This window comes from Danio rerio, chromosome 5, assembly GCF_052040795.2.
Source record: "Danio rerio strain M-AB ecotype USA chromosome 5, GRCz13ab, whole genome shotgun sequence".
NCBI lineage: Eukaryota > Metazoa > Chordata > Actinopteri > Cypriniformes > Danionidae > Danio > Danio rerio.
The window spans coordinates 30,464,760-30,485,851 of record NC_141025.1 but is presented as its reverse complement, the minus strand read 5'-3'; the positions used below and the strand labels follow the sequence as shown (position 1 = coordinate 30,485,851).

The following is a 21,092-nucleotide window of genomic DNA, read 5'->3' as shown; positions in this document are numbered from 1 at the left end:
TAACATAAGCAGAACTGCAGACCTTGTGTTTACAAAAAATGTGAACATGCAAAAACAAGTATAATTCAACTAGCAGTACAATATCATTCATTCATTCCTTGTCTTTTCAGCTTAGTCCCTTTATTAATCTGGGGTCGCCACAGCATAATGAACCGCCAACTCATCAAGCATATGTTGTTTTTACGCAGCGGATGCCGTTCCAGCCGCAACCCATCTCTGGGAAACATCCATACACACTTATTCACATCCACACTCATGCACTACGGTCAATTTTAGCATACCCAATTCTCTTGTACCACATGTCTTTGGAGTTGTGGGGGAAAGCGGAGCACCCAGAAGAAACCCACACGAACATGGGGAGAACATGCAAACTCCACACAAAAATATCAACTGACCCAGCCGAGGCTCGAATCAGTGACCTACTTGCTGTGGGGTAAACATGCTACCCACTGAGCCACCGCATCTCCATTATTAAATGTTTTCTTCCAAAAAACGTAATCGTTTTTTACTGAAAAAAGACAGACATCTTGAATGCAGTGCACTAAATATATAAAGGAATCTTGCAATGTGATTTTTGTTTTGTTTACGGTAGTCAGCTCACTAGTATTTTTGTACATTATAATTGTCATTATTAAACTGTTATTTAATACTATTTGATGCCCCAAAATGCATATCTCAACCCATGTCGCACTTGACATGCTGTAAATGTTGCTGCTACTGTGTGAGGAGGAATGCAGTGAATGGAGGGCATGTTATGGAGGAGACTGAATGTTTTCCACTCTTGTTTATTTGAAACGGCAGAAAAAGACATTATCTGAACATATCGATTACCAAGCCACATCAGTTTTAATTTGCGCTACTCTTGGTAGATTGCGGTGGTCATTATGGAAATGAGCTTCTGCATTTGTGTTCTTTAATTTGCAGATGTAAATCATGTAGCAGATCATCCTCAAAACCTCTCTTTACTCCTGTCAGGGTTTTTTTATGGGTATGTGGTCTCAGGCTAATTTGCTCTGCTTAGTATAAACATCAATTATGTAAATTTGATATGAATAAAATATCAAAATTTCATCAATTTCATTGTTATCAATTAATATTTATCATTGTAAATCCATAGTATTATATATGTAGAATGATGCTGCATGTCCACCAAAGCATTTTGCACAGCTGAAAATTCAGCATTCATTCAAAAGCGTTCAGCTGTGAGCATTTCTTCAACTGTGAGAGGATTTAAAAAAAGCAGAAGGCTGAGCGTAAACAAAGTTCCTTTAAGGCAAGTAATTTTACTCTGTGGCCATCTTTGAAAGACCTCTCGGGCAGTATGCTCGGGCATTCTGTTTGAATGGAGAAACATCAAATTCTCCAAAAGTGCTTGCTAAGCTTATGATTGAATTTAATATTAGGAATCACCAATAAAATTAAACAACAACTGTCTCATAAGTTTAAGTTCTAAACATTCCAATCACATTAAATCTGCAGGAACTCATGTCTGGTCCGAGCCTCTTCCCTGGAGTATCGTCAGTCTATAGTGATCGGGCTTTATTCGCCAAATAGTGATCAGGGCTTTATTCACCATATTGACCATAATACTTTCCCCCAGTCAAAACGATTTGAGTGACATGCCTTGTGTATTCTATAGTCTTTGGCATAAATGAACGCTCACACCATATCCTAATGACACATGACACGAGAAAATTCCAGCAACTAGCAATTTGTCTGTCTGCACCAAAAGTGACGCGACTTGGCAGAAACAATTAAGTACCAGCCTCCTCATGTCCAACTAAATAGTAAAAACTTTTAATACAATTAATACACATTAGGCCACATTAACATTATTAGTAGATTACTGGGTCACTGGTTTGGTTTGCACTGAATCAGTTCTGGCTTTGATTTTTAAACCGTCTGTTAGTTATTTTACTTTCAAGATATGAGGCAATCCAATCTTAATAAAATCATGGAAAGAAAACTAAAAACATTTATACAATTCCTTATTATAATAACAGAGCAGTATATCCCTTTTTGTTATTATCCATTCATGCAAAAACTATTTACAGAAGTAAGGGGAGTGGACACTATTTATATATAGGCATGAAACTTAAGTTTTTTTTTTTTTTTTACAGTAATACATTAAGTTGAATAGAAGTCATTGCTATCAATTTGGACCAAAAGTCAACAAATGTATTTTTTTATTTATGTAATTGTCTCCACATTAAATATACTTTTAACAAAGTTAAACTTTATATAAATGTAAATAAAAAAACAAATATTATTTTGAAAAAAGTGTATACAACTAGACTTTTCTTGTTTTGAAACTATAAAGCATGTTGCTATGAAATAATCACAATAGATTTTTTTGTGGCAAGCAAGAAATAAATAAATTCCATTTGGCCAACTGGGCTATTAGGGCTATCTTCTGTGTGTTTAGCCCTGTATACGTCAAAATTTTAATTCATTGTGGTCTTAAAAGGGTCTTTAAAATACTTAAATTTGACTTGAGACCTGCAGAAACCCTGATATCCAGACTATATACAGTGCATCGTAAAGTATTCATAGCGCTTCAGTTTGTCCACATTTTTTATGTTACAGCCTTGTTGCAAAATGGATTAAATTCATTTATTTCTTCAAAATTCTACTCACAATACCCCATAATGATATCTCACGTATTGAGCAAAGGCTGTGAGTACTCATGTACATCCGTCCGTCCATTCGTCCATCCATCCATCCATCCATCCATCCATCCATCCATCCATCCATCCATCCATCCATCCATCCATCCATCCATCCATCCACCAATCCATCCATCCATCGATCCATCCAGCTCTCTTTCTTTTTCCCCATCCAGTTATGGCTATTGATCCCCTTATGAGATTCTGTACATGTTTTCCCAAATCTCATCCTCAATCGTATTGTTAAGTTTAGATTCCCACTTTGCCTTAATATTAAGTGTGTTATTATCTGTTGAATCCATCTATCCATCCATCCATCCATCCATCCATCCATTCATCCGTCCATCTGTTCGTTCGCCCGTCCGTCCATCTGTTCATCCTTCCATCCATCCGTCGTCCGTCCATCTGTTCATCCTTCCATCCATCCGTCCATCTATCCATCCATCCATCCATCCATCCATACATCCATCCATCCATCTATCTATCTTTTTCTCCATACAGTTATGGCTATTGATCCCCTTATGAAATTCTCAACATATGTTTTCCCAAATCTCATCTTCAATTATTTCTTTAAGTTCAGATTCTCACTTTTTTCATAATATTAAGAATGTTATTGTCTGTTAAATACAGAAGTAGTCTATTATATAATTAATTCAATTTACCTTTATTTGTATAGTGTTTTTTTACAATGTAGATTGTGTCAAAGCAGCTTCACATAAAAGATCATAGTAAATTGAAACAGTGTAGTTCATTTTTCAAAGATTAGGTTCAGTTCAGTTTAGCTCAGTTCAGTGTGGTTTAATAATCACTACTGAGAGTCCAAACACTGAAGAGCAATTCATCGATACGCAGCTTCACAGATCTGAACCATGCAAGCTAGTGGCGACAGCGGCGAGGAAAAAACTTCACCAATTGGCGAAAGTGAAGAAAAAAAAACCTTGAGAGAACCAGGCTCAGATGGGCAAAATCATCACGATCAGTGCTGGAGGCAGGAAGCTTGAACTCAGCGAAGACTCGTCAGGCCCTGGGGCGTCACAGGAATCAGTTTCATGCTCTCCACTCCTCCATGACCACCACAGTAGCTGCTCAGGATATGGCCTGGTCCAAGATATGTAAACCTTGGGATCATCTCGTTGCTGGTCTTGGATCGAATCAGTAGTGCTGCGTGGTCTGAGGGTCTATGGACGAGTATTCACAGGTGGAAATATAGAATAAAGAGAATAACTGGCAGAGCTGTTGTTCTTATACACCAGATGAAGAAACCTGTGTGAGGCACATATATGTGTGACATGTTTTTTTGTAGTCCTTTTTGTTTTTTATATCAATAAAATAATGTTCCACATTAGTTGGGACATTTTTGAATATTTCCTTTTTTTATGATTTGTAATATAGCTTCTTAATTGTAAGATAATAATTGTAAACTTCTTAATTTGTAACATACATTTTTCTTTAAGATCAGAAAATGAGTGCATAGTATTTTCATTAAATAACTGATCAATTATCCTAAGACCCCTATCACGCCATGGTAAAACTTGTGCTATAGACAAAACTCTTGAAACGGTTGCCATTCCTTTGAGTTTTTTGTAACTGTTCTCCAAACTCTCAGAGTTTGATTAATACACATATTTTTTTATGTATTTTCATTTCTAAATATTGTGTTTTATTCATTTATTTTACATTTTATTCTGATCACCTCAGATACAAGGGTGTAGTCTTTGGTGCACTACTGAAAGGACCTTTCAAAAATGACTGGTCAAAGAAATCACGTGGCTTCTTCATAGATGATTCAGTGTCCTTGAATAAGCGTTAAGTGCTCAATCATGCCTCCCTAATGACGAGATGGCCTGAAGTCATGATTAGAGTTGTGTTGAGCTGAGTGGTGCTCACAGAGAAAAGCTGTTATCCATAATAAGAGACACATGATGCGTTGTGTCTGGCACTCCTCACATTATCTCTGCATAAAGCATTGATCTGTGGTTATTGTCTAAAGGGCTCGAATGCACTCACATTACGCAGAGCACACAAATGATTGCCCGTTAGTCGCTTGTTAGATTGCTGTGATTTTTGTATTATGTTTTTATTGTTTAATCTCTCTACTATACATTAGTTTTGACTCTTTGGTCTGTCTGATATGAGATATTTGGACACTGTTCAGAATTTTTTCATAGGATTATTTTTGCATTCACCGTATCTAATATTTATATGGCCTACTAAGCCATATAAATGCACTGAGCTCTTTGATTGACTGTTCTTTTGAAGTGGCCACTGAGGTCCTGTGACCTATTTGCTCTAATAAAGTTTTAACATCTATCTATCAATCTATCTATCTATCTATCTATCTATCTATCTATCTATCTATCTATCTATCTATCTATCTATCTATCTATCTATCTATCTATCTATCTATCTGTCTGTCTGTCTGTCTGTCTGTCTGTCTGTCTGTCTGTCTGTCTGTCTGTCTGTCTGTCTGTCTGTCTGTCTGTCTGTCTGTCTGTCTGTCTGTCTGTCTGTCTGTCTGTCTGTCTGTCTGTCTGTCTGTCTGTCTGTCTGTCATAATTTTTGTCTATCTATCTGTCTGTCTGTTGTAATTTTCATCCATCCATCCATCTCTGTTATAATTTTTGTCCATCTATCCATCCGTCTGTTCGTCCGTCCATCCGTCTGTCCATCCATTTTTTAATCAAATCTTTTTTTTCAGTATTTTTCAAACTGCCATTAAGCTTCCAATGTAAATGCCATAATTGAGGTATAACAAATTGATGGTTATAAAGAATTTAAGTACAATAAGTAGCCTAAAAATAACAATAAAGATAATATATTTTAGGGTTGTAACGATTTACTGTAGGCTGATTGAAAAAATTATTTTGCAAACAATGTGCAGCATTTAAGGTAAAAATTGAAAGGGCTCTTCACCTTAAATTAGTTTTAAATAATTTTGTTAAAAAATCTTGACTAAATTGTATCATGAGATTAGTATCGTGAATTGTATTGAATCGTGAGCAGGTGAATCCTTGCATCCTATATCATATATATGTATAATATATACTATAAATAACTGGATTTATATCATGCATTTTCAAATAGATTGCTTTTCAAGGCCTGCTGCATTATATGCTTCGTAGACTTGTATGCTCTTTTGAGCATCAGGTATGTACAAAAGATGAGAGAATGGCAGTGAGGAGTCCCTCTTGTTCCAAAGATTTCTTGTCTTTTGTTTTCTTTTGTCCCCAGCTCCCAAAACTCATCTCTGTTTCTTTCATACCTCCCTCTTTCTTTCGCTCGATCTGTCATAGTGTTTTAATGAGAGCGGCGGAGACCTTTGTCTCTATGGTGATGAGACTGGCTGTCTCCAACGTGTGTTTCCTTCTTGCTCAGCGGTTGGAAAAGCCCTTTGCTTTCATTACCGCTTCTAAAACAACACTTATGTAATCTAGAGCATGGCCAATTAAAACGAATTGATCTTTTAGCTTTAGCTCAGGCTTAAATGGGACATATATTATGAAAATCTGGGTTTTTCCATGTTTAAGGGTTATAATCAGGTCTCCAGTACATCTACCAACCTAGAAAGTGTGAAAAAGGACACCTTAGTAACTTTGTTTTGGTAAACCTTTTTGGCAAGTAGGTGAAAATGCCAGCTGTTAAGAATTTGCTTGCCTTGTCATGGACAAGAGGATCTTATTATATATTACTGCCAATGTCTAATGCTCTTCATATAAAACAAGTATGTCACTTCATGTTTTGAGAAATTATTTCTGCTTATTAACATGCCGTGCAAGTTAATTTGGCTCCAGTTACTATTGTTTCTATTTCTATTAACATAGACTAGAGCTCTGTCGTTATATTTATATTTAAAACACTCACTGTGAGAATAATCCATAAAAAGACATTTATTATGCACTTATAAGGTGACAGACCTTCCCCCCTCTCTCTCTTTTTAACACTAGAACTACCAAGGTGGTAAATTTGACTGTTTTTATTTTTTGCAATTTAATACCTTTGTTGAAATAGAGCGCACATATTTACAGTATTATTATTTGACTTTCACAAAATATGTGTATGTTTCCTTCCAACATTGTTAATTTATTAAAATTACAAAACAGAAACAAGTTATGATTATCTCTAAATAGAGCAACCATAGCAGTCAAAATGAATGTAATTCAGTTGTCTGGTACTTTTCCTTGTGATTTTAAATATGCATGCCTCTGTTGCCTAGCAACTTCCTGCTATCAAAAAAATTCATTTCTGGTGCCAAAATCATAACTTCAGTTGTGTCTTTCAAAACAGCATGACCGCATTGGTTATTCTAGAAGTGTTCAAATTTTTAGACTCATCCTTTACACAATACTTATTTTATTTAGTTGTTTCTGAAGTGGCAGAATAGCAAGTAAAGACTGCCCTCTTCTGAATAGCAGCAGCTCATTTGCATTTAAAGGGACATTAACTGCAAGTTTTGTTTTTTTTTTTGCTCCGAATTTTATAATTAACATTTTACAAGCTAAGACTAATGATATGTGGGGTATTTTGAACTGAAACTATAGGCATATATATTCTGGGGACACTATTATTTTACATGTAACTACAGTACATAGTATGTAGTGATGTCCTATATTATAAAAGGGGCATTTAAAAAAGCTACTTGACATTATGTTCAACAGGAAAGTAATAGGAAGAAGAAACACAAACACTTTCAGTATGCAAACCTGTTCCAAGCAATGATTTCATTCCCTCATGCCCAGAAAGCGCATGTTGGCCTCAGGATAAATTTACATTTGGGATGCTTCATGGTTTACCAGTGTCTCTCATGCAAGCCGCAGCTGTGTAGTTTGTGTTTGAATCTGCTCAACTATGAGGCATACTCTGCAATTATGGAGTAATTGTGCTTAGTGTCAGCCTGGATCAACAGAGCTGAAATGCATGTTTAATCAAGTGTTTAGCCAACTGTTAAAAAGCTAAATACACAGCTAGCATGATGATTTGGAGCTGAGACACTAATTATTTGTTTTGTTTTGTTTTGTTTACAATTAAAAATGTAATTTCTGTTTTATATAATTCTTATGTGAAACAAAATAAGCTGATGTTATTAATTCCAAACATAAAACAATTTCTGAAGGCTATAGCGGTGCGATAGGGTTGAGAGAAGGCAAACAACGTCATTTTTCTACTTGCAATTTTTTAAAAAGTTTTTAGTTTCCACACATAAGTGAGTATTTGACAGCAGCAAAGGTGAACCTGCTGTTTTGCACTTTCAGATTTGAGAGAAGTTTCTGCACAGTCACTACAGATGATGAGAAGCTGCTTGTCAGAATCAAGTCCAGTTCTCTTTCGCATTTTTAATTCCTCATTAACCACATCCTGCTCTTTTTATGCATTCATTTTCTTTGCTGCTCTGTTGTGTTTCAGCTATGCTATGCTGAACATTTGTATTTACAGAATAAATTGCATCGGAAAATGCACTAATAATCTCACATTGCTCAGCACTTCTCAACATTTATGCACATTTGCACTGTTTATTTAATGCATAACCTTTTCTGCAGTGATAATGGTGTCCAGAGTTTTGGACACTTGATAGCTCGCAATTTACACTAGTGTGCTTTTGTTTTTAAAACACTTGTTTTGTTACAGTTATGCCATTGTCCACATTTTTCAAGCATCTTTGTTATATTAATTGTGTTTATTTTATTTCTGAAAAACATTCAAAAAATAAAACATTCATTCATTCATTCATTCATTCATTCATTCATTTATTTTGTCCTTGTCCAAGGACAAGATTTTCAAAATAAAAAAATCCACCGTAAGTACTTTAAAACTCTAGGAAACTGACATAAACCTAAAAAATGAACATAGAAACATGGAAAAAAAATTGTGGTAAATATATGTCTTTGACCTGTGAAAACCTGTTTTAGTTTTGAGACATTTGTGCATTTCAGAGTACAGGGACTGAAACAAACTTTTGAAAAGTAATTCTGCCATTGAGAGTTCATAATAATCCAAAAGGTGATAATAATAGTCAAACAAGGCAGTTTGTTCATGTTTTTGGTTGCTGAAAAAATCATTTGCTCCTTTGGTTTTTCATGCTTCACTCTTGCGTTCGTCCGTTTCTGAAAGGGTCAGAGGTCAGAATCACTTCAGTAATCACATACATGTTATTATCATCAGCTCAAGAAGTTTGTTATTTCAAATATAGACACGCAGCGAGCGCAAGCGAGAAAGTGAAACCACTTGCGCTTTTGGATGGCCTTTTAAACAGCTGCGATGCACTGAGTAGTAGCTCTTCTTCTTGGCTTTGTGGCTGTTCATCAAGACAACGACAAGGTTTGGTTAAGATCGAGTCGACCATGACTCGCTATTGTATATATATATTATTACGGTGTATTGTCTCGGCTGTGTTTTTAAAAATGCCGCTTCCTTTGTTTTCATTCTCCTGCTGGTGTATGCGCTGGTGACATAGTGCTGTAAACCAATAGCGTTCAGCTGTGCATTTTGGTGCCGTTTTGTCATGCTACATGCAATTCGTTTTTACATACCTTTTGACAGTGAAAACGGCCATAAAAGCGTACCGTACCGTACCACACCTCACCACACCACTTAGTGGAAATGGGCCATTAATGGCCACACATCATGCATTTTATACTGTATAGTGTGGATGGATGGTTTTCATTTTAAATGTCATTTTAAAACCAAAACTCTCTAGTATAAAGGCTGCCCTTGCTTTTAGAAACACCACAGACTTGTTTTTGTTTAAAAACGTTGTGATTGTTTTTAAAATGCATACTTGTGCCCCTTTCACACAGGGAACGACTTTACCGGTAGATTCTAAAAAGTGCTGTTCACACAGGCGAGGACGTTACGGAATTTTTCCGGAAAAGAGCATTCACACATCCATTCCAAAATACCGGTAAATTCTGACATCATTAACCAGAAATGAGCTCTAAACGGCTGTGCTTGTATTTGTAAACATTTGACAACATTACAAACTCTGGATGGATTAGTGTTGTGAACAACTTCGATGAAAACATATAGAGACACACTTTCGTATGTCGAGATCTTCATGATGTGTGTGTGTGTGTGTGTGTGTGTGTGCTGGCTCACCAGCTGCTTCATGGGCACACACGACGCAGAGCTTGAAGGTAAACAAACAAAGGCTTATCATAAGCATATTATCGATAATTATTAACACTGTTGGCATTAAGAAAAAACATATAAATGTTATCTGACTAACATCTAGCAGCTAAAGGTGCCTGGAAAAATATTCAAAGGCTTTTATTTTCATAAACCGCGCGGATGTGAATGCGTCTGACTGTTCTGATTGGCTGAAGTAGACATCTCATGTCAGCACGTTCTAGACGTGCACGCGCTCTTTCCGGCAATCTTCCTTCTGCATTAACACAGCGCAGCATTCCGGCGAATTTACCGGTATTTTCAAAAAGGGCCTGTTCACACATACATCCTTTCCGGAAAATTGCCGGTAATTTTCCGGAAAGGTCTGTATGTGTGAAAGGGGCTACTGGGTCTTCTGGATCATTCTGTACCCTTCATTAAGACAGTCTCATATGACCATTCCACAGATTTGTTGTCATTTAAGTGACAGACTTTCTCTATGTCCTGCAAATATGTATTGCAGGGATGCAGGGTGGTATTTAGTTGTGGGATTTGAGGAAACACTACATATAAAAATGTGAAAAATGACTCCTCATTTGAAACTTGCATTTGAGACTGTGAGATACCTCTTTGAAATCTCTTCCTTAATTAAAAACCATCAAGTACTACAGAAATTAATTTTATTTTGCCTGTATACCTTAAAGTGTTGGTAACCATTGTCTTTTTTTTTTACTTTCCAGTAATTTAACTTTTTTTGTGATCCTTCTCTTTAAGAATGCAACAGAATTCCTCTATATATTCAGCCACCATTATAATGATTCCACTGATCTCTTCCTTATCTAATCTAATCTGCCTCACAAGGGAATTGATAGCTCATCTGCACAGCGGGATCTGGAGGGTCATTACCGAGGGGTTATGGAATCCATTTGCAGATGTGCCATATGTTTTTATTATTGTTGTGATGCTGAGAGGTCTGATCTCTGACCGCTGATAATGAAGGAGAGAGAAAGCGCACTCAGATCAGTGAGTGTATTGAACAAATGAAAAGTCTTTTTCTATTATTTCAGGAATTTCATAGCAAATTCCCGTCTTCACAAGCATTGCCATTGTTTTTCCATGCCCCAAACCCCTCAAATCACTTCATTACTTGTGCAAGAAAGCAATAATACTGTACATCCCAGCTACAGACTTTGCAGAACAGCTCAATGAAAATGGAGATATAAGTGTTTGCTCTGTACTGCATGCGGAAATTGTCACAAAATTGAAAAATTATCTCTCACCTCTACAGCACATACCTAGATTTCATCTGTTTACGGCGAAGTAGCACTGAGCAAATGCATTATTTATTCCTCTCTGAAGCCTGATGAATTATAAAACATGCATGATGCCAATTCTCTGAAACCGAACAGTCAACTGCATTAGATTAATTACAAAATATGCTGCTCTTGCTTTTTTTTTTTTAGCTTACAATGCTTTTTTTTGCTGATAATCTATGATAACTCTAAGAACCGTGTTGTATTTGTGTGTCACTCATCAGTCTGACAACATTTGTGAAGTTCTGACCTAAATCTGAACTTTCCTCTGGTATTTGAGGCCTCATTCTGTCAAATCTTTTGTCTCTAATGGCAGAGCTTTTGTATTGTTTGGCCTAAGCAAACAGCGAGAAGCCACCTCACAGCTTTCTATTGGCTGGAGTAATAACCTGCCAGTCAACGTTCAGTCTAGATTAATGAATGACATCTATACTGTGCTAAAGCCAGGATGACTTTGACCTCTCGGCTTGGCTAATTTGTGTATAAATGCTTGTTTTATAGAGGATGCTGGCTAGATAGATGTTGGCACGGTTGGTTAAAGTAAAAAAGAAGCCAAGTTGCTGCTCTTGGAACTAGACTTGTGTCTATATTCAATGATGCTGATATCGTGACGGGCACGTTTATTATTAAATGTTAGCTTTGTGTGTCTTTAAGAATATTTGGATTGTTGTATTGGCAGTGGTTTTATTTTCAGACATTAATAGTTGCTCCTGCTAATCTAGCCTACAACATGCACATATACTGTATATTAATTGAAAATGCTTTCTGTTGCTATTTATAGAGCTTGTTTGTTATTTTTATACTTTATCAATTACACCTGTTTAACTTCTTGTTAACGCAAATTTCTAATCAGCCAATCACAGGGCAGCTCGTCTTAGTTCATTTAGGCATGTAGACATGGTCAAGACAATCTGCTGCAGTCCAAACCAAGCATCAGAATGGGAAAGAAAGGTAATTTAAGTGACTTTGAACGTGGGATGGTTGTTGGTGCCAGATGGGCTGGTCTGAGTATTTCAGATACTTTTGATCTGCTGGAATTTTCATGCACAAACATCTCTAGGGTTTACAGAGAATGGCCTGAAAAAGAGATAATATCCAGTGAACGACAGTTCTATGGGTGCAAATGCCTTGTTGATGCTAGAGGTCAGAGGAGAATGACCTGACTGGTTTCAGCTGATAGAAAGGCAACAGTAACTCAAATATCCACTTGTTACAACAGAGGTATGCATAGAGCATCTCTGATCGCACAACATGTCCAACCTTGAAGTGGATGGGCTACAGCAGCAGAACTCTTCATCTGGTGCCACTCCTGTCAGCTAAGAACAGGAAACTGAGGCTACAATTTGCACAGTCTCACCAAAATTAGACAAAAGAAGATTGAAAAAACGTTGCCTGGTCTGATAAGTCTCAATTTCTGCTGCGACATTCGAATGGTAAGGTCAGAATTTGGTGTCAACAACATGAATCCTTCCTGCCTTGTATCAACAGTTCAGGCTGCTGCTGGTGGTTTAATGGTGTGTGGGACATTTTCTTGGCACTCTTTGGGCTCATTAGTACTAACTGAGCATTGTGTCAATGCCACAGCCTAGTTGAGTATTGTCGCTGACCATGTCCATCTCTTTATGACCTCAGATTACCCATCTTCTGATGGCTACTTCCAGCAGGATAAAGCACCATATTATAAAGCGTGAATCATCTCAGACTGTTTTTTTTGAACATGACAATGAGTTCACTGTACTTAAATGGCCTCCACAGTCACCAGATCTCAATCCAATATAACACCTTTGGGATGTGAAATGGGAGATATTTGCATCATGGATGTGCAGCTGACAATTCTGCAGCAACTGCGTTATGCTATCGTGTCAATATGGACCAAAATCGCAGGAATATTTCTAGCAGAATCTATGCCACGAAGGACTAAGGCAGTTCTGAAGGCGAAAGGGATCCAACCCGGTACTAATAGTTTGGCCCACACGGAATTTAATAAATTAATTTCAGTAATATATTTGACAAATGTGAAATTATGTATATGATTTATTTACAGTACAGTTTGTAAAGCAATATGCTCTGTCTGTTAGTAGATATACTACATAAGAGACTTGCTTTGTTTATTAAATAAAGTGGATCTAATTGGATTTGCATTGTAAACATTAAATACAAGTTAAAAAGGTATTACTTTATATTTCATATAAGGTTTTAGTTAAGATACTTCCAAAATCATTCTGCGCAGAAATAGCAAAAAAAAGTACCAAAATTTGCAGAACTACCAAAATTCTGCATAGAAATAGCAAAAAATGTCTGCAGATTCCATCTGGCCGTACTAATAAGGTTTATCTAATAAAGTGGCATTGAGTGTATATCCTTAATTGTTAAAAATAGTTAATTTAACTAAATTCATAATAAAAATAACTGTAATAAATATGGTTATTTTTCACTGTTGGTTTTAATACATAACTGCATAACTGACATTTACTATTTGGACCTTAATGTGTTACTTATTGTACTTTATACATTATTTTAATGTTTACTCTGAATATGTATATACAATTAAGCAACACCTTTATGACAGCTTATGTCAGATATTGTCATACTATTGTGATATAAGCTTTAAGAAAATCTGACAGCATCAGAAGCCTTGATCTTCATTTATTTTTCAAGTTGTTCTGTTGGCATAAAGGCAGTTGGAAGAGTCTTGCATTTATTGCTTGCGTTGTTTTTTTATTGGTTGATTGTTCCTGTGCTGGGACATGAGCGCTGCAGTATAACTGCTGATCTCTTCAGCTCCATTAAGTAGCTAATCTCCCAGAAAGGGCTTGTGTGTTTTTATGCCTGCTGGTGAAGATGTTACTTGCTTGAGATGTTTAAGATTGTATGTTATAGCTGTCTGATGATTGCAATAACTCGTTCTTTATAAAAACAACAAAAATATGTTGCTTATGTTGAAAAGTTTTCAATGTGTTTCTTTGTTTTTTTTTTCTTGCATTTGCTCGTTTGTGGTTATTTTATTTTATTTCTGAAAAAAAAAACAAAAAAAAAACGTTTCCTAATTAACATTTAACAATTAATTTAAAGATCAACGTTTTCTTTTTTGTAATTTATTTTTATTTTTTGGTCCAAACCATCCAAACTATTGGAGTGAATACACTCAAATTAAACAAAATACCATAGTTGAAGAATATTGAATGTAGGTCTTTTTTACCTTCTTTAGGCTATGTACTGTTTTGAGTCTCCTTAAGTAAGCTGTGAAAGCTGTCTCGATCAGGCTTTTTCCCTCTCTGTTTGCATGGATTTTTGTCTAATGTGGGGCAGAGGGTCTGAAATACGCTGAGTGAATGGAGATACAGCACTAACTTTAAAATAGTAATCTGTTCCGTCTAGGTGACGTCCTTCAACCTATAATTAGTGCAGTAGCCTCTCAGATCTATTGAAGACTGAGCAATACCCTGAAGGCAGTGGATAAAACTTTAATGTGTTTTGGGTGTTGCTCTATAATGATTCGACCTTGCTCATGACTGGAACAATAAGCTCTGAATGACATAAGAGATTTCTGCCTTGAAAAAAAAGGAGAAAGTTATCTTTTGAAAACATTCGAGACCAAAGAAGAGTGTCTTTCTGAGTGTCTTGATACGGGTACACACAGTAGTCAACATTTGAAGTGGGTCAAAAGTTTCCTCAAAATTATCCTAAAACTATTTACCCACATCCACAACAACCTTGTCTTAAAAAACTTTTTTAATTCATTTCATTTGCAATATATATCATTAGAAAAAAGGAATCTGTTAAAGTTTCAAAAGAAAAACTGTAGCCTATTGTCATTTATAAGGCAAATAACAAACTGGTCATCACATTCAACTTTCCTCAGACAGACCTGGGCCATTTGAATAAAAAAAGACATAATAATAATAATAATAATAATAATAATAATAATAATAATAATAATAATAATAATAATAGAGCTTCATGATTTGTCTAACCTCTGTTCTAATCAAAACATTGATTACAATAGCCAAATTAGTATTTTAATTAATTTCAATATGTGCTGCTTTTGGTGCTTCATGTCTTTCATCAGTTATTTTTAGTTTCAAGAATGAGGTCCAAGATTTATAATTAAAGTTACTTGTAAAATGTTTACAATTACAAGTAACTATTGTACAAACAATACAGTAGTGGAAGAAGACGCAGTTTACATCTGATTGTGTGTTTTTTGAATAGCTGGATGTTGTAAATCTGGTCAACCGACGACTCCACTTGGTCTAAAAACCTTTTCAATGGGTTATTTTCACAATTTATGATGGTGTAGCAGTCAAAATAGGACAAATGAGGGATGCCCCCCCCCCTGCAGTCATGTACATATTTTTTTGTATATACATATTTTATGGAATAACTCTACATGGACATGACAATGAATATTCATATACTAACAAAGTAAAAGATTCAAACATTTATAGACAGGATGTGTGAAAAATGTTATACTTTTAAATACATCTCAATTGGTAAAATGTATATAGAAAATCAAGTTATAACATTTAAATGTATATTATGAAGCCAGAGTTTAATGAGATAAAGCATGATTATCATTATCATAAAGCATAGAGCATAGATTATCATTACACTGAAATATGACAGATGTTGTCGTAGAGATGAAGATTTAAACAGACAGACAGACAGACAGACAGACAGACAGACAGACAGACAGATAGATAGATAGATAGATAGATAGATAGATAGATAGATAGATAGATAGATAGATAGATAGATAGATAGATAGATAGATAGATAAATAGATAGATAGACATACACTCAGCTGATATTCAATACGCTAAATATTTGGATTCAAAAGAATCTTCAGACTTAATCTATTACTGCCATTCAGAATAAGTATTATGATCTTTATTTTCAGGATTTGCAGTTATATTCAATATTTAACTATACATGCATTACTTATTTAGGACTTTCAAATTGGTCCTGTTTAAATGTATATGTTAGATTGCCAATTATATTTTCAGCATTTGTAAATATATATTGTAGTGAGATTTACATTTATATAAATATATATGCAAGTAAAAATGTGTAAAAATTATTATAATGAGTATGTTTTTTGGTTGATAACAAAATAGTCAGGATTTGCATTATACGTCATACTGTATATTAAAAAGATGTATTGGTGAATGTATATTCAGAGTATTTTTTTTTTTTGAAATTAGGGTTTCATGTTTACATATCTATATTACAATTGTTTAATTGTATTGTTTTTACATTGTGCAGCTGTTCACCGTTCAGATTCTAGAAAGTGAATGCAATGAAACTGTATAAAGAATAGAAATCTCAACCAATGCTACATCTTTTTTGTTTGCTTGTTTGCTTGTAACCTTGCATTATGACAGTTAGTAAATATCAAGGCTTTTATTCACGCACAGCTGAGCTTGTTCTAGCATGTTCTCCAGTCCCAGAGCTCTTAAATGGCAGCGTGCAGTGCTTTACTCTAGCAGAGTATCATTTTACAGAGGACAGTGTTTTGGCTGAGCGCTGGATTTCCCTGGTGGATGTGTAAAGCGCTCTTATGTCTCAGTGTTGTCACAGGTTGAGTCGTTCACTCAGGTTCATTCAGGGCCTCACTGACAGCTAGTAAATCAGCAGAATTGCAGTGAAAACATTGAGGTGAATTGATACTATGGTCTATATAAAAGCCAGCTTTTTTCGCTGCTGTGTTCAATCAGTCTTTTTGAATCAGCAAGAACAAAAAGACACTTGAAGATGTGAGAGTAGAGAGGGATTTTGTTGCTTTGAGATGTGATGATTTGTTAATAGTGTGATAATGATCTGATAATAAATGTGTAGTAGTCCAACGTGACTTATTTTCTTTGGCAGAACAGAGAAGTAGATGATTGGCATAATGTACTGACTGCTCTGTTTATTTAGCTACAGAATGCAGTGATATTGCAGGGACTATAAAGTTGTAACATGAAAAATGTTCAAACTACTTATTTAAAGTGAGGTAACATCAGGGCCAGAGTGGAACTTCTTTTCAGCCCTGGAGTTTCAAGGCTAAACCGGCCAACCTCAGTTCACGACTGACTATTTTAAAATAACGTCAATTCCAATTAAGTTTCTATTGACATTATCACGTCTTTTTCAAGGAAACAGCTGCTTTAGAACTGCAAATGTTAAATGTTCAAATAAACATGAGAACATTAAAGGGTAGCTAAATCTCCAACACTATTCTTTAAAACATCACAATGTCCTTTCCTGCAATATCTGAATATATATTGTGCAAAATTCTTCATAGATATACCTTTGTAACAGTGGTCACAAAAAAAAAAAAAAAAAAAAAAAAAAAAAAAAAACATGTACACCTACATAAGTAACCCAAACAGTATTATATGTCTTAACACTAAAAATGAAAAAAAAAAAAATTTAAATAAATAAGTAAATAAATTTTATAGGTGAGGTTCGAATTCGGGTCGGCGGTGTCATAACACAACATCCTGACCACTAGACCACAAATTGCACTATTATGCTGGTGGGTTTGGAATAAAACTTTTTCTCCCATTTTTAGATTTCTGATCAAGTTATGTCAAATTTATTAATGTAGTGAATCATCTGATTTTCATTGAGCTGGTGTGATATTCATTGATATGAATTTTTCGAATTCTTGTATTCACTAAGGTGCCGCTGTCATCATTAACCTGCAGGCTGCATTTTGCTCACGGGCTGCGAGAAAATAAATAAAAAGAGTGGAGCTGCAGCAAAATAATGAATGAAAAGAGTGAGGCTATGGTCAAACAAATAAATAAATGAAAAAGGTGCGACTGCTGAGAGTGCAAGCAGCTAGGGACAACGACCTTTGCGGTCACAAAACGGACCGGCCCACCGTGAATTCTCCCGGTCCTCCCGATTAGCCAATCCGGGCCTAGGTAACACAATTCTTAATTTTTTTTTGGGACAATTTAATTGTTTTATATTCAATCCACTCAAGTTTGTAAAAACAATAAACCTAACTTAATCGGTTTGTGTTAGGACAACATGAAAAAATCTTGTAAAAACAAGACAAAAGCTCTCTGTAAAAGTCCTTCATGTTGTTTCAACACAGGCTAATTAATCTAACTTTTTTTAAAAAAAAATTTTAACATAAAACAATTAAATTGTCCCAAAAAATATTAAGAATTCTGTTTCAGCTCATTTAACAAAAGTATTTTTTGAGATGCACGCAGCATAATTATTCACATTTACATACAGTATATTCAAATGGGGCGCATAAAATGCCAAATGTTGTTGATTTTTATTTTGTAATTCATGATGTAGTCAATAAAACTGAATGTATAGAAACAGACTCATAGGGCTCTATAATACATCCGGCACAATAAGGCGCAAGATGTGTTTGGCATGATTTGTTGCTATTTTTAGACAAGCACAACCCTTATAATAATTTTTATTTATTTATTTTTTTTTATGTTAAGGTGCATTGTTGGCACAGTGCTATTTTGAAGAATTGAAATAGACTGTGCCATTCACCATCTAAAAGCAGGTCTAAAGTCCAGCACAGAGCGCGTTAGATATATGCCTATGTGGGTTCAAACGTGTACACATTTCTTAATACGCACAGGATGTACATCTATGCACAAATATCTTAACATATGAAAAAAAATTTTCATGACTAATTTGACTAACTCCATGACTAACTTCTTGGGGGGCTTGTTTAGTGTATTCATGACAGTTTGCATTTGTATAATGTTATCATTATTAGCAGTATTAATAATTATATGCATGTTTATATTTGTTTTAATAAAAAATAGGTAGATTTGGCCACATGTCAGGTTTTGGAGATGTATGCATTTGCAGATGGTCTGTTTAACTGTTTTCACGCTACTAAAGCTTTCAGTTTTTCCACTTACAAATTCCGGCATGTAAATAGCAAATGCACCAAGGCGCGATGCAACTGACTCTCTCCAAAGGAAATTGGAGATGAGACTCTAATGGCTTATTGCACATTATACTCAAACACACCCGTAGTTCATTAAGAAAATAAGCACAACTCTGTTAGACCTGTATTTTCTGTCTTTGAAATAGCAGAATTGTATCTGGACATGCCCTTAATGGTTTTTTGCCACGCACTTTAGACTTTGTGCCTAGATCGTTAAAATAGAGCCCTTAGACTTTTTAGGACTCTTAATTGTTTTTTGTGTAGTTAATAACGCAATGTACATGGTAAAAATTATTGTGTCTTCTCCAAACACAAATAGATTACTTTAAATTGTTTGTTTTTACAAATTTATGTGAATTAAACATAAAACTTTTATTAAGTTGTCACAAAAACCTCACCAAAGTTTAATTAAGAAGTTTGAACAATTTTTGGTGTGTTGGAATTGTGGTTGATAAATTACCCCAAAAGGCGTTATAATGTTAAATGTGAAAAGAAATAAGTTACAAATGACTATATATATTACAACAGAAAACTGCTATTTTAAAATATCAGAAAATATTACTGACCCTAAATCATATACATAAGATTTATGCTGCCGTTTATGAAACCTGACAGCCTCTGAATGCTGAATGATTTTACTGTTTGGAAACAAGAAACCTTCGCATCCTGCAAAAAGACACCAGAATGATGAAAGAATTGTTATTTTGGAGTGAACTATTCCAATAAGCTTGTCTTTTCTTTTCATATTTTCTTGCCCCGCGGAGACACAAAATGTAGCACAACTTGAGCAGTGCAAATGAGGTTCTAAACCAGCAGTTCTTTTTTCTTCTTCTGTTTTTATATTTGTAGCCATTGACTGCAAGTATTAGTCTTTCTCCTTCCTTTCTTCCTGTCCTCCAGCAAACATCCATCTGCCTTGAGCGTTTAGTGAACTGTCAGTGTGTCCTCATACCAGCTGTGAATCCAAGCTGTGCTTTGGGCCATAATTTGTTTGGGCAGTCCCTCTCAGTGAGGCCGGGCTCCTCCGTATGGTGTTTTTTATCCTGAAAATCAGAGCACAGCACACCACTAAGATATGAAAGAATGAAAGTGAACTGAGGATAGAGTGAACACTATTAATATATTAATGCAGACTGTCTTTGCCTCTCCCTTTCACCATGTGAAAGCCTGAGAAAGGAGAATGGACAGAGTTCTCACTCGTGTGCGAATGTATGTGTGAGATGGAGAGAGAGAAACAGACAGGAGTACTATGATTGTGAGGCTGTTCTCTGGAGAATGAGGAGGATTTTTTTTCCACATTTTTTCAGGCTAACATTGAGGGAGAATGGACTTTAATCGTCTCACTGAAGTATGCATGTTCAGAACAGTTCTGTTGGCGCTGTTGATTATAGCCATTTAAGGAGTGTAACTATACTCTTAAAATAAAGATTGTTTATTTGACTTCTACCTGTATGGTACTATAAAGATACATTTTAGATCTTTTTTAAATGTTCCATACACTGGGAAAAAAAAAGTCATATTTTTTGGGTCCTATCATACACCCGGCGCAGTGCGGCGCAAGGCGCAGCACAATAGTCTTTTAGTAGTTTCAGCTTGGCGCAAGAGTCGTTTTGAGGCGTTGCGCTACGCTGTTTAAATAGCAAATGCATTAGCGCTCATTTGTGCGCCCATAGGCGTTCTGGTCTAAAAAGGAAGGCGTTCTGAGGCGGACCGCTGGCGCGTTGCTATTTTGAGAAACTAAAATAGATTTTTCATTAGACCAAAACTAACCCGCTCTAAACTCCGGCACAGAGTTGCGCCTCGCTTACGCACTGCTTAATACGCACAAGAGAGCAATAGGCAAATATCTTTACAGATGAAAAACATTAAATATTTAGGATATATATATATATATATATATATATAGGATATAATAAGAATAGATATAGGATATAAATATAAAGGATTAAAGTATTACAAAACATATTATTTTCTAGCCTACATAAATATAAAAAACCACTGCTTTTATGTCTTATTCATCTCGGGAGGCTTTTTCAGTTTATTCATAACAATTTGCTTTTGTATAATGTTGTTATTATTAGCAGTATTATTTAT

The 21,092-nt window shown here is 35.3% G+C and overlaps 1 protein-coding gene across 20 annotated transcripts in view; it reads left to right on the top strand.

The window, feature by feature from the left end:
- Window positions 1-21,092, top strand: part of cacna1ba (calcium voltage-gated channel subunit alpha1 Ba) — a 190,962-nt gene that overhangs the window by 34,856 nt on the left and 135,014 nt on the right.